General features: G+C 39.3%; 1 protein-coding gene across 4 annotated transcripts in view; it reads right to left on the reverse strand.

Annotated features, from left to right (window-relative positions):
• The window catches only part of TTC7B (tetratricopeptide repeat domain 7B), a 134,878-nt gene that overhangs the window by 5,960 nt on the left and 116,248 nt on the right, over positions 1–12,670 (reverse strand). The window lies entirely within an intron of this gene.

Genomic DNA, 12,670 nt, shown 5'->3' on the forward strand with positions numbered 1-12,670 from the left:
CTGTGAGTAAGTTTACCAAAAAAAAGGTAAAAGCATTCCTGGCAATTGGAGCAGGGAGTTTTTGGAACAGCCTTCTGTTCGCAGCAGCAGGGCACAGACTGGGTCTTACAGGAGGGGCTTTGCACACTCTGATGGCTGTGAGGATAAGCCAGGGAGCCTCCACGACTCCCGTTCCAGTACCAGGTTCTCCATCAACTGCATACCCAAGGTCCTTATAATCATTAGCAGAAAGTGAGTGATAATATTGTCACGCTTGTGTAACGTTATTACTTGATGCTTCTGTCGTAGGAAGAACTTCCTCTTAATTCCTTGGGTTACGTTGACGAAGTAAGTGCAGAAAAATGTCCAGTTAATGAAAGCAAAGATTAAAAAGCAAAATTATGGCAAAATCCAGCTAATTTCTGAAAGAAAACTAAGGTGACAAAATTAATGGATTCTAGGTGTCAAATCCATAAGTCTTGCCTTTTTTTTTTTTTTTAATCATTCACAATCTTTTGGACACAGGTGCACAGTGGAATTTTTAAATGCATGTAGGACAAGCTATTTAATTAGCATTCACCTCAACAGAAACGAAAACTTCAGTCTATCTAGTTAACCTTCAGTATGCCAGTATGTATCTGGATCCTAGATAAGCAAGATACCTTTAAAATTTGGGCTATGCTGATAGCGCAATAAAACCAGTAACTAAATTAAATACATGCTTTAATAAACCAGACATGCAAATATTATATTTTTATATAGTTCTTTTTCCCCTTGCATTTTCTAAGTTATTTCCATCAACTAAATGTTTTTAAAAATAAAAATATTTGAATGAATTCTAATTTCCAAATGCATCTTGACACAGTCTCCAAGTAATATCTCCAGTTAGCGAGTGCGCCATTATTAATTACTAAAATACCACTCAGAATCTGAACAACATGTTGCAATAAGCAATTGTATAAACCAATAATAAGCTTAAATAAACACGTAGGGTAGTCACTGCAAGGGAACCTTCCCCGCTGCAAATGGGCTTTCTCTCTTTGCAAATTAACCTGTCATCACGATTAACCAAACAGTCGATGGGAAACACGTATCTAGAAAAATAAACAGAGCAGAAATGGAAAAACCACTAAAAATAATTATTTTCTGGTTTTGAAAACATGGTTAGAACTAGCCAGTTAGATGAGTCTAATAAAGTCACTTAAAAAAAAAAAAAATTTGCTTTTAAGCAAATGAAAATCTGTGATATTTTTTTTCCCATGAAACTAACTTTTTAAAAATAAAAGCTAATTGTCACCCATTGTATGCCTCAGCAAGCCACAGGTTTATCATAAAGTGCCAAACATACAAACTGAAATAACGAGAGACAAAAAAAAATTAAAGAAAAAAAAAAGGTAACGATATAAAGATCACTGTGCTTTACGTGACTAAAAATTCTGCTCAAGAGAGCTGGAGGTTTTCCTAAATTTTAATCATCTTACTACTTCTCCACTACCCCTGGAAAATAAACAGTTGGCAATCCCAACAGAAGCACCTCTTGAGGTTTTTTCCTCTGAGATCTCATTTGAGATCAAGAGGAACAACTTCATTTTCTTTGAGAAAAACATAGACTATAGGTGGGAGATGTTCTCAAACGTCATGAAATGTATTTCAAAGCAGAAAAATTACAACAGGAACTTTGACATTAAGTCCATTTGCCTTCTTGAGAGAGGATGCTGAACTCTTGGCACTGAACTCTCTCATAACTGCAGGGAAAGAACTGATAAGTGGAAGAAATAGAGAGTACCAGGAGAAGAACTGTAGCCAGCCTAACGTGCAAAAAAGCATCAGAAACAATCACCATGTTTAAGATCTGCAGCCTGTTGGGCTGCAAAAGACCTCAGATACAGAGATTTTGAGTTCTACCAGATAAGACTTTCATACCGTATTTTTTTTCTAGGTACATCTATTACAAGACTTCTCTGAAGAGCTTCTAAATTTGGACCTTGTTTAGCTAAAAATACCTCTCAGAGCTAGAAGTTTCCTTTGGCAAAAACAACAGTTATAACAAAACCTTATGAGAATATGAAAACCAAAGTGGACCTATTTTGCTAAGAAGAGCTGAATGAGCAGCAGAACAGTGATATGCTGCTTGCCTGATTCACCGATGACCTGTAGAAGCCCAACAAGCTAAAAGCTGCAAGTGTATCATCAGATATAGAGCTACACAGATGCTGGAAATTATAATTTAAAAAAATATATCTACAAAAGACAGAGAATTTCCCATATCCCTAGTAAGTTTCCCTGTTCACTATTTTTCATAACAAGTCCCATTCTAAGAGAGAATCAACTTTCAACAGTGGTATGCAAAAAGGCAGGATAAAAACATGCAATCTTATTTAAAAACTTGAAAATGAAGAATTATGAATATAATCAGTTGGAAAGCTTAATATGCAATGCATGCACACCAAATCCATATGCACTGTAGTTTTAGCATCACAAAACTGCCCCTTGTTACACGCTGCTTTTTCAGCCTATTTTGCATGTGTTAAGGTGGCTGCTATTTTCAAACAAATCTATCAAATATAAAGCTTACCAGAGACTTGACAGTGTTATGCTATAATAATGAAATAGAAGTGTTGGTGAGAAAACCAAGAGTTTTTCATATGTGCACAAATAAGTAAAATTCTGTAGGTGATATTTCCCTTCTTCTGTGATAAAAATACACATGTAAATGGATTCTATGATCAATATAAATGCTGCATTTTTGATTCCATGCATCTTTTTGATTCCATGGGCTTTACACTTACATAGAGTGAAATAGCATGTTATCTGTATGCTACGCTCTCCGATTTCCTCTTAGCTGATGAATTTGTACTGAAACACGTCCATCTAATGGAAATAGGACTTCACATAAGAAATCAAGTACCAATTCCTTCTTTGGAAGGCATATACGTGTTACCTGTTCGGTCATCATGAGTAGCTATTTTCTGCAAGCACAGAAAAAAATCTGACACTGTGCCTCAGTTTGAAGTGAGCTGTTCCATCGGAAATAAACGTAGCTCTGTGTCTGCTGTGACAGATATGGATGTGTTCTCATGCAGAGATTTTGAAGGGTGTCCATATAAGGCTTAAAAACAACTAGATTGACCACTAACACTTACAAGTAAAGATCATTTTATCTAAATTAAATACATAACTCTTTTGGATTGAAAAAGGAAGGGCAATGTACAAGTCATTTGTTTCCAAAATGCAGAATACAAAACTCACTGAAATGAGATGAGAAATAAAATTCTTTAGAATAATTGTTTTTTTTTTCAAATATGCACAAAATAGAACTTTCTTGCAGCTCTGTATGTATTTGTTTTTAATACAGGCAGGCAGCTAATGGTAATACAGCTGATCCCTCGCAAAACCAAAGCAACTGAGGAACAAGTTGCTTACATGTCCCTTCTGCCCTCGCTGGCTTTGCTCAGTCACCAGCACTGGGAGAAAGGCTGCTGGGTGTTTCGTGGCACTGCTGAAGGAAGCTCCCAGCCCCAGGCTGTTGCTCTCTCCCCCCTTCGCCCAGCCCCAGCATACCCCCTGCGGTATCCAATTGCCTCCCCTGCTGCAGAACACTTGTTGCTAGGAGAAAACTGACTGCTTGGCAACAGATTTTTGAAACAACAACTTTGGCTTTGTTACTCACTGAACTTTACATTGCCAGTGTGAAATGATGAACATGCGTGGTTGGTGGTGCATATGTGTATTTATAACCCCCTTGAAAACGCCTGACCCCTTCTAGCAGGAGCGTGTTTGCCTTTTCGTTCATTACTGTTCACAGCCGGTAACACGGAGTTCCAAAATGGAAAGGTTTTTTTGAGGGTTTTTATGTTGCTGATCACAGTCTTATATTAGAAAGAAGCTCTCAAGGGACATTTTTCCTGTTAAAACAACATAATCTTGCAATGGTCTACTGTAGTTTTGATTTATTACTTATTTGAACACCTCATCAGCTTATAAAAATACTGCATCCCTACCACAGTGTATCGTAAGCACTAACTTCACAATAGCAAGTGTACTGGAAGCAAGTCAGACACCCAACTGAGAGACTGAAAAAGCTAGTAGCTTCCAAACTTAGCTAATGCTTTATCTTGGTTTATTTTAGGCTGGACATCAGGAGAAACTTCTTTAATGAAAGGGTTGTGCAGCACTGGAACAGGCTGCCCAGGGCAGTGGCTGAGTCACCGTCCCTGGAGGTCTTCAAGAAATGTGTGGGTGGAGAACTTGGTAGAGTGGTTTAGAGGTGGATTCAGTACTAGGTCAAAGGTTGGACCAGATGATCTTAGAGGCCTTTTCCAGCATGAATGACTCTATGATTCCATCTCCTGAAAACTTCTTTCTTTATGTGCTGTATCTACACACACAGTGAAAATGCAATGGCTCTCCCTCCAGCCGGCAGGTTGCTGTGGCTCAGGCCAGTGCTGTACCACCACTGCTAACCAGGGGACAGCTGAGTCCAGCCTTGGGCCGCAGACTGGGGCCTGTTCTGAATCTGCAGTGCTTGCCTTCTGGTGCCAGTGGTTAATGTTTCCTCCCAGCCGTGATACCAGGAGGCAGTGCGAAGCTCACGTGCGTTGTCATCTCCCCAGCTCCCTCCATCCTGAGGCCTGGAAGCGCTGCATGTCCCTGAGCCTTCCTCCCAGCACCCAAAGCCACCCAGCATCTCCTCACCTCCCACACACCTGAGAAAAGAGGATTTCCCAGGTGCACGCTACCCTTCACATACACTCCTGCGATGAAAACAGCTACAGCTCCGAACCCCACCCATGTTAAGGATAACAGTAACCTGCACGGGAGCCTCTGTCACCGACAGAGAATGGAAGCGGCACGGGGGAGAGCATTCATTGACACTGGGCCTGTCAGGAGCACACTGCTGCCAACAGCCCAATCTGCAGAGACCACAGCTACAGCCAGGCTGGTTATGAAACAGACCCATCCACGGTGATTTCCCTTGCTCTGTGTATTCCTGGATGTCATTTATATGCTCACACTTTTTCCCTCTTTAGACATTTATAGATACAACTGCATGACCTCATTACAGTATGTCCACTACTGAAATCTTAACATTTTATCAGTAGGCTCTGTGGTTCTACTTTGACATTGCCTGGTTTCAAAAGCAAGGCTTGGATTACTTACTGCGTCGCTGTGCTACCTGGGTGCTAGGAGTCCTAGGTGCTGCTTGTTACTGATAACTTTATTTTCCAAGTTTTGAGTCAAAGAGTGAGAAATAGGGAAAGTTCTGTTACATAAGCCACAAGACTAACAGAAATGTTTTCAATTGCCAAAAGACAATAAAAAAAAAATCTTCCAAAAATGACACATGCAGAATAGGCTAGAAGAAAGCCTTAGACAAAGGTGCTTGAAATTAGGAGCCTCCAAGTCAGCTCACCGAGGGATCTGAGCAAAAGCTTGATATTTAGCAAGAACTTAGGATACTGTGACTTCAGTGTCCTTGTTCCACTGCCTAAAGACTAGATTTATTTTTCTACTTCTGATGTTCCTTGTTTTGAAAGCTTGTGCTCCATGTAAAATTATCAGTAGTGGACAGAAGGACATGAATTTCTTCACATCGGTCAACCTCTGATCTCATTAAAGAAGAAATAAGAAATATCAAGTAATGACATTTTAGAAGCTGTATTGCTGTTCTTCGTTAGTTAAAGGTTTTCTATAAAACCACAGTAAACATACAGGTGGTGTGTGGCTTCTGGAAATAGTAATTAAAAAATTGTACAAATGTTCTAATTTAAAAAAATCAACCTAAAGTCAGGGGAATATCTTTTGTATCAAAAAAATCAAACAGTTGCAAATCCAGTACTAGGTTCTGTGGTTAAAAATTATAATTAATAGAACTGCCAGAATACTATCAAGTGCTTTGGAGATGATTAGCTATATCGTCATTGTTTTCAAGGCTAGTACTTGTAGCCCACTCTTGTTGTACACACTCAACACTACAGACACCAGCACTTGTCTGAACTTTTCAGACTATGGAAAGGGCATCAGAAGATAAATAAACTGTTCTGAAGTATATATATTTTTGCATTTATGTATGCGTATTTCTCTCAAATATTCTGACAAATACTGTATTAAATATTCAGAACTGTGGTGTAAAAGATGACCAGCCCTTTTATTAGTAAAATAAAATAGAAATGCAAAGATTAAAACACATTATTTAATTTTTTCTTTCTTTTGCCCCTAGGCAAAGAGAGCTTTGCATATAGCATTCTGTATGTACCTATGTTATAACGAAGTCTATAGCTAGTGTCACTGTTTCGCAAGTACTACGACACCACAGCAGTACATACTAGACTGACATTACAATCATCACCAAGAACAAGAGGTTAATTTTAATATGGCAGAGATCTTCCCCAAGCTGACAGTCACTGGGAACCATTTTGTGCTTTGGTCAAGTAAGACAGACTGAGAGGGCTACAGCAATACCCCCAGGGAACACACCATTTCCCCCCCCAGAGCAGACGTGAGTTGCCATCTGCTCCTCAGGTCCAGGGCACTGCCACGGGAAGGGGCATCCGCATGGTGCTTCCCAAAAAACTCCCGACACGAGAGAGCACGCACCTCCTTTCTCATCCCCAGATCTTCAACAGAACACCGAGGTTGCAGGTAAACTACAACACTGGCAGCCTGGCAGCACAACTACTTGCAGATCTGTCTTTAAGGGAAAGATATCTTTCAGTATGGACGAAGTCACACACCCTCCATCTGTGCACTATCAGGCGGGGATCAGAAGATAACTGTAATCACTGGCTAGCAAAAGGCCTTTGACACTAAGAAAAACAAAATAAAACACTTCTTTGTATACTGGCCTTTCACAAAACCTCAAAAAGGTGAGTATACTGAAAGACATCATCTTCTGAAAACCAGGAAAAAGTCTTTCGGGTTTCCCTCTAAAAAGCATCCAAAGAACAGTATTTTTTAGGAAAAAAAAACAAAAACAGTAAAAGTAAACAAAAAAAAAAAGAGTTAAAATAATGTTAACACATTTCAAAAAAAACAGATTTTTCTAATACTGACCTGAAACCAAACAGATAAAGACAGCTTAATATGACTCACCTTTAATCTTTCAAGTCCATATAAACCTATCAGGTTTGCTCACAACTACCTTTTTGAGGATCATTGTTCATTTTTTACTTAGAACTTGCTAACAAAATATTTTCAGTTTAATACCAGATCTGAAGGGCCTTCCTAGGTCTTTCATTTTGCTCTCTGGCTGCCGCAGACAACCTCAGCACAGAATTTCTTCTGAAAACCAAGCAAGTTCTAGTGGTTTAGCCTAGTTGCTAGCCATCTTCTTCAAATCGTCTTTCCAAACTTCTCCCTAGCCAGTTTGTTCTTATTTCATCTAGTGCCAACGTTACCTAGCCTTATTTGTATGATGCTAGTTCTTCTCATGTTTACACAGAGCATGTTTTGTTTCCTACTCCGCTCAGGAAATGCTTCAGAGACTTTCCACTGCTGCAGTTCAGTCAACTAAACACTCACTGCGTTTAAGAACAATCCTGATGCAAAGCAACAGACCAATTTTTGTCATCCAGTCATGTTATACTTGGGATTACAAAACAAGTACATGTCCTGTGGTGGGTTTGGCCAGCTCCTGCGTGGTGGAGGTGTAGCCCAGATCAGCTACTACCCCCAGCTCCACAGGCACTCCCTCATTCGGTCTTGCTGTTGTATCTATATTTGTGAGTGACCTGTTTCTGTTATCCAAGGCCTGAAGGTCTCCAAATCTCACTTGTGACCAAACGGAGGCCTTTCCCCTGTAAGTGCTCTTCCCAAGTACAGGTAGTACATTGACTATCCTACAATGTTTTGTTAGTTTAGGATTCATTAACTCTTACCGGGCTAGTGGTGTTACTGATGTTCTCCTCCACCACCTGGTGCTTACCACCTCTTCCATACATTTTTCCATACATTTCCACTACTAATTTTACCTTTGACAAATATCACATTCCTGTTAAAGACTGGGGTAAAATGAGTTTAATGTGGCTCTGGACTTTTTATAAATGGTTTTCCTTCACTGCACTGATGGACAGAGCACTTCAAATCAGATGCTGCAGTTAGCTCACAGCTCGAAATCCATTTTCTGAACTGCAGATTTAGTGCACGAGGCTGGAATCTGCAGAGAAACTGGTGTAAAACTAAATGCTGTTTCTCCCTCAATCCCTTCCTTTGGTTTACTATTGCCAGCTGACAAGGAGCTGAAATAGACTTGAATCCTGCTTCCAAGAGTGTCAGAATCTCGTCCATTTGAGCCACTTTTCTAGTTCACTGGAGCACAGTTGGCAGGGAGAACACGAGAATGACAGAAAGGCACTCCCACACAAGGCTATGATTCGATCAGAACAGGCAAACTGGGAAGTCGATGCTCACCGAGCGCTGAGCCGAAATTCAGAGTGGCAGCTTCCACTTTGAGGCTAAGAGCTACGGCAGCAGTGTGGGTTTGGTGGGCAGGTGGGAATGCGGGAGCTTAAGGCAACCACTGAGTGTGGGGAGATACAAACATTTCCTACCAGCTACTGGTTAAACATTCATGGATCCTACCTGAGGCAAAAATATTCAGATACAAGTGTTGTATTAGATCAAATGCAATGCACGCTGCAGAAAGACTGCATCTACTAATAAAGCTTCCTACATTTTTCTGAAGCTTAGGGTTTAATTCTGAAGCCATTGAGATGACTTTGGATGCCCAGGCTAAAGCTACATCATTTATTTTCAACAGGGATCACCAGCTGTTCACACTATCATATCACAATTTTAAAGGAAATTACGTTTGATGCATCAATTACTTTAATAGATCTGACAGCATTTCAGACTGTTTTAGACTTTACATCAAGAACAGTTATTTCTGGCAGCTGTAACCTCCCAACTTCTGGCGAGGCGTTCAATTAACATGACAAAGCATCATCACAGACTGCAGTAGTGTCATAGCATTTCATAGCCCTCCGGTAAATCTTCGGGTCTGTGACCCTCATAATGCCATCTGTTCCTATGCCATTGTGGCTATGACTTTTCAAATGGTCATAAATTAAAATCCAAACAGAATCCCAAAGAAGCTATTGTCAGCTGTCAGGATGAACTGTAACACAGACCACGAAAAAAATGGAAATTGAAATGGGTCTTGATAGGGGTTTGCTTGCTCATCTTTTGAACATTTGTTACCACTCGACAACACCTGCTTTAAGGTATTACTTGTCCCCTCCCATTTAGAAAACAAAGGGCTTTGTTTTCAAGAGAAAATATACTTTTAAAACCACATCTTTGTTTCCAGTAACTTATTTTAAGGTACCAAAACCCACCTTCTAGCAGAGAAATTTTAATTCAGAAACCAAGGCAAATGCAGTCTGCTCTTGTAGTAGGTCAGATTTCCCTGACCAGTAGGCAACTATTTTTCCCAAAGCACTACTACCTAACACAGTTTTTGTCTGTGTAGATTTAGAGCTCTGAATCTATTTCCACATTGTGTATTCTACAGAACACACATTGAATCTGCCTTTTTTCCCCTCACTTCCCATAGTCCTTTACTGATAAGGTCCCGCGTTATACTTCTTTGTAACACTCACAATGCACTATTTTGTCTAAATGTTATGCTGCAGTTATACAGCTAACCAACTTAATGTAAGAGAAAACATTGTTATTTTCTTGAATCATTTAAAAAAAGATAACTTTTAGCAGCTAGATCCATGATCACGGACCATAATGAAGCCTTGTTCAATTTTCTAACGCCTGTCTTACGTTCCTACAGTCGAGGATTTAGAAATGCTACATCTCATGCACACTTCAGATAGCTAATAAAATACTTGAAAATGTATCAGCCCTGGTAGTCTTTCATTTTGCCTCTATTCTCATAAAACTTGTGGTATCCCAAATTTTATTATTAAAGATGATTCAGTCTTCTGTCCAGATGAGATTGGCAGAAAGAACTTAGAAGTTATGAAGGAAAAGCTGACAAACACACACACAAACAACGATGATCTGGTAACCCTGACTTCCTTAGTGTATCCGCCTTAAATAGCAAGTGCAATGTGTGCAATTTAAACAGTGTATCAGTGGCTGAGGCTGCACTGAGCTGCAACAGATCTTTCACCAGCACCAGTGATTAGGAGGTGATCAGCGAAATACCACCTGGAGAAGACCTGAACTGAAACATTACCTTCAGATATTTCCATAAAAAACATGAATGGCCTTTTATGAAGTTTAGCTCCTGGGGTAACAGAGAAGCATTTAAAACTGCTGAGATTTTTCTTTATATTATACACTAATATTCGAGGTATTTAGAAGAAAAAAAAAAAAAAAGGAAGAATCAAGTGTCTACATCTTAGATACATGTCAGATAGATGTAAACTACACACTTATGTTTCAGGTTAGCAGAGCACAGTTGTAATATACTGCTTTGTACAGAGCTTTTTTTAGTTTCCTGAGACACCAACAAGTGTATTTTAAAACAACACAAGGATAAGACTACATTCAACCTCAGCATCTGGAAAATAATAAATATTTACAACCATTTTGACAAACTTAGGAATTGTCAAGGTATTAAACTGCCCTCTCTAGTTTACCCCCCACTAATCACAGAGGGGAAGCACAGAGTTACGATTCGCCATGTCTTACGAAACTAAGGTAGGATATTGCCACTCTATAGGAAAAAGCTGTCCTGAGAAGTTTTACTCAGAATTATATATAATGCATATAATGGTAAATACATAAACACACTAATAACATAGCCACAAAAGGAGATTTAGAATATTAGTTCTTTGAATCCTACTCATGAGCAACTAAGCAGAGTCATAGATGTGCTCACCAGTTCATGTTAGGGGCTATAATATCCTCCAACGTTCCCCAGAGGTCATAAAAAGAGACTTAGGTCTTCTTTGCTCAAACCCAGGAAGGAGTCCAATTTGTAAGAAAGGGGAATGCATCAAAGCACAGATCTGAGCAGAACATCTGGGGAAAACTAACAACCCATTATAATGAAAGTAGCACTTCTTTTTCCTTCAGATCCCTAGAACCACAGACTTCACGTTTACTGCTGGCTTGAAGTTAGCTTTTCTTCAACTTTCCACCAAAAAATAATATAAGATAAAAACCAAAGATCTACGGAAGTAGTTTGTGTTTATTGCCTGCACTATAACACTGTGCTAAGTTTAACTGAGCTCTCAAAACCAGATCAAATATTTATCAAAGTACTGATGCCACAGATAATTCTGAAACAGATTGCTATCCAGACAGCCATTTCCTTCACCAACTATCTCAGCTGCAATGATTTGGAAAATATTACATTCACTGAGCAAATCTAAGATAACATTGACAAAATCTACCAGAAAAGAGGATAGCTGGGGGAAAGGGAGATGGTAAATGGACTGATTCATTATTTAAGAGTATTAAAAGTTCTGCAGTGGATTTGAGACAAAGGTCTCATTTGAACTGGCGTGAGCTGAAATGGCTATCAAGGAGCTGCCACACATCCCTTCACTTAAACTACATGAAAAGGCACTAACTACCAAAAAGATCATTTTCACTGATTAACAATAGAGATTTTTTTTTGACTAAGAATAAATTATACATACTTCAGAGCAAAATAGTCGGAAAAAAAGGTATTAACTACTCAAAGCTGTTATGAAAACAAATATTGTAACCATTTTAAAATATCTGGACTTTTACTATTATTTTTTTTTAAGTCTAAGGTAATTTCAGTAATAGTCTTCTATTACAGTAATAGTCAATCTGCCATGCCAAGTGTCTTAGTTGCCACATTATCTGCAGCTGCTCGGGGTGGCCAGGTACTTTTTTACTTCTCTAAACTTGCTCAGATGCTTAAATATCCATGCTTAAAAATATAGAGAGCTGAAACTAAAAATGCAACTATGAGACCAAATATCAAATATTCCACTGAAAATTTAAATCAGCTATTGACACAACAATGTAGAAGTTTATAATGTGTAGGAGAAAAGAGTTTAGCTAATGGAAAGTGCAAAGGGGACACTTGGAACTTACAGACTAGTTTTGTACATATTTGATTAACTAAAAACCTCCTATCCTTTTGCCCTCTATACTATCCATGCACATTAATATAGTGACCTTCTAGTACCTAATGAGGGCCTACAGGAAATCTGCAGAAGGGCTCCTTGTCAGGGAATACAGTGATAGGACAAGGAGTAATGGCTTTAAACTAAGAGAGGGTAGGTTTAGATTAGATGCTAGGAGGAAATTCTTCACTCAGAGGGTGGTGAGGCCCTGGAACAGGTTGCCCAGAGAAGCTGTGGATGCCCCATCCCTGGAGGTGTTCAAGGCCAGGCTGGATGGGGCCTTGGGCAACCTGCTGTGGGGGGAAATGTCCCTGCCCATGGCAGGGGGTTGGAACTGGCTGGTCTTTAAGGTCCCTTCAACCCAAACCATTCTGGGATTCTATACTATCAGAAAAAAAAAAAAGAAAAAAAAAGGTGCAGATCAACATTTCACTGCTGATTGAAAAAGCAGTGATGAAAGCCCCAAACAACTTTTTTTTTTTTTTTCTTCAAGTTTAGCATCACTAAGTCCCACTCATGATATATTTTCCCACTCACATCAGTTCAGCCATGCAGCTTACCATGACATAAGTGACATTAAAGGCATTAAAAGCTCTAAATCTGCACTCACTATGTTTTGTGTGGTGAAC

The sequence above is a fragment of the Oxyura jamaicensis genome, chromosome 5 (genome assembly GCF_011077185.1).
Source record: "Oxyura jamaicensis isolate SHBP4307 breed ruddy duck chromosome 5, BPBGC_Ojam_1.0, whole genome shotgun sequence".
NCBI lineage: Eukaryota > Metazoa > Chordata > Aves > Anseriformes > Anatidae > Oxyura > Oxyura jamaicensis.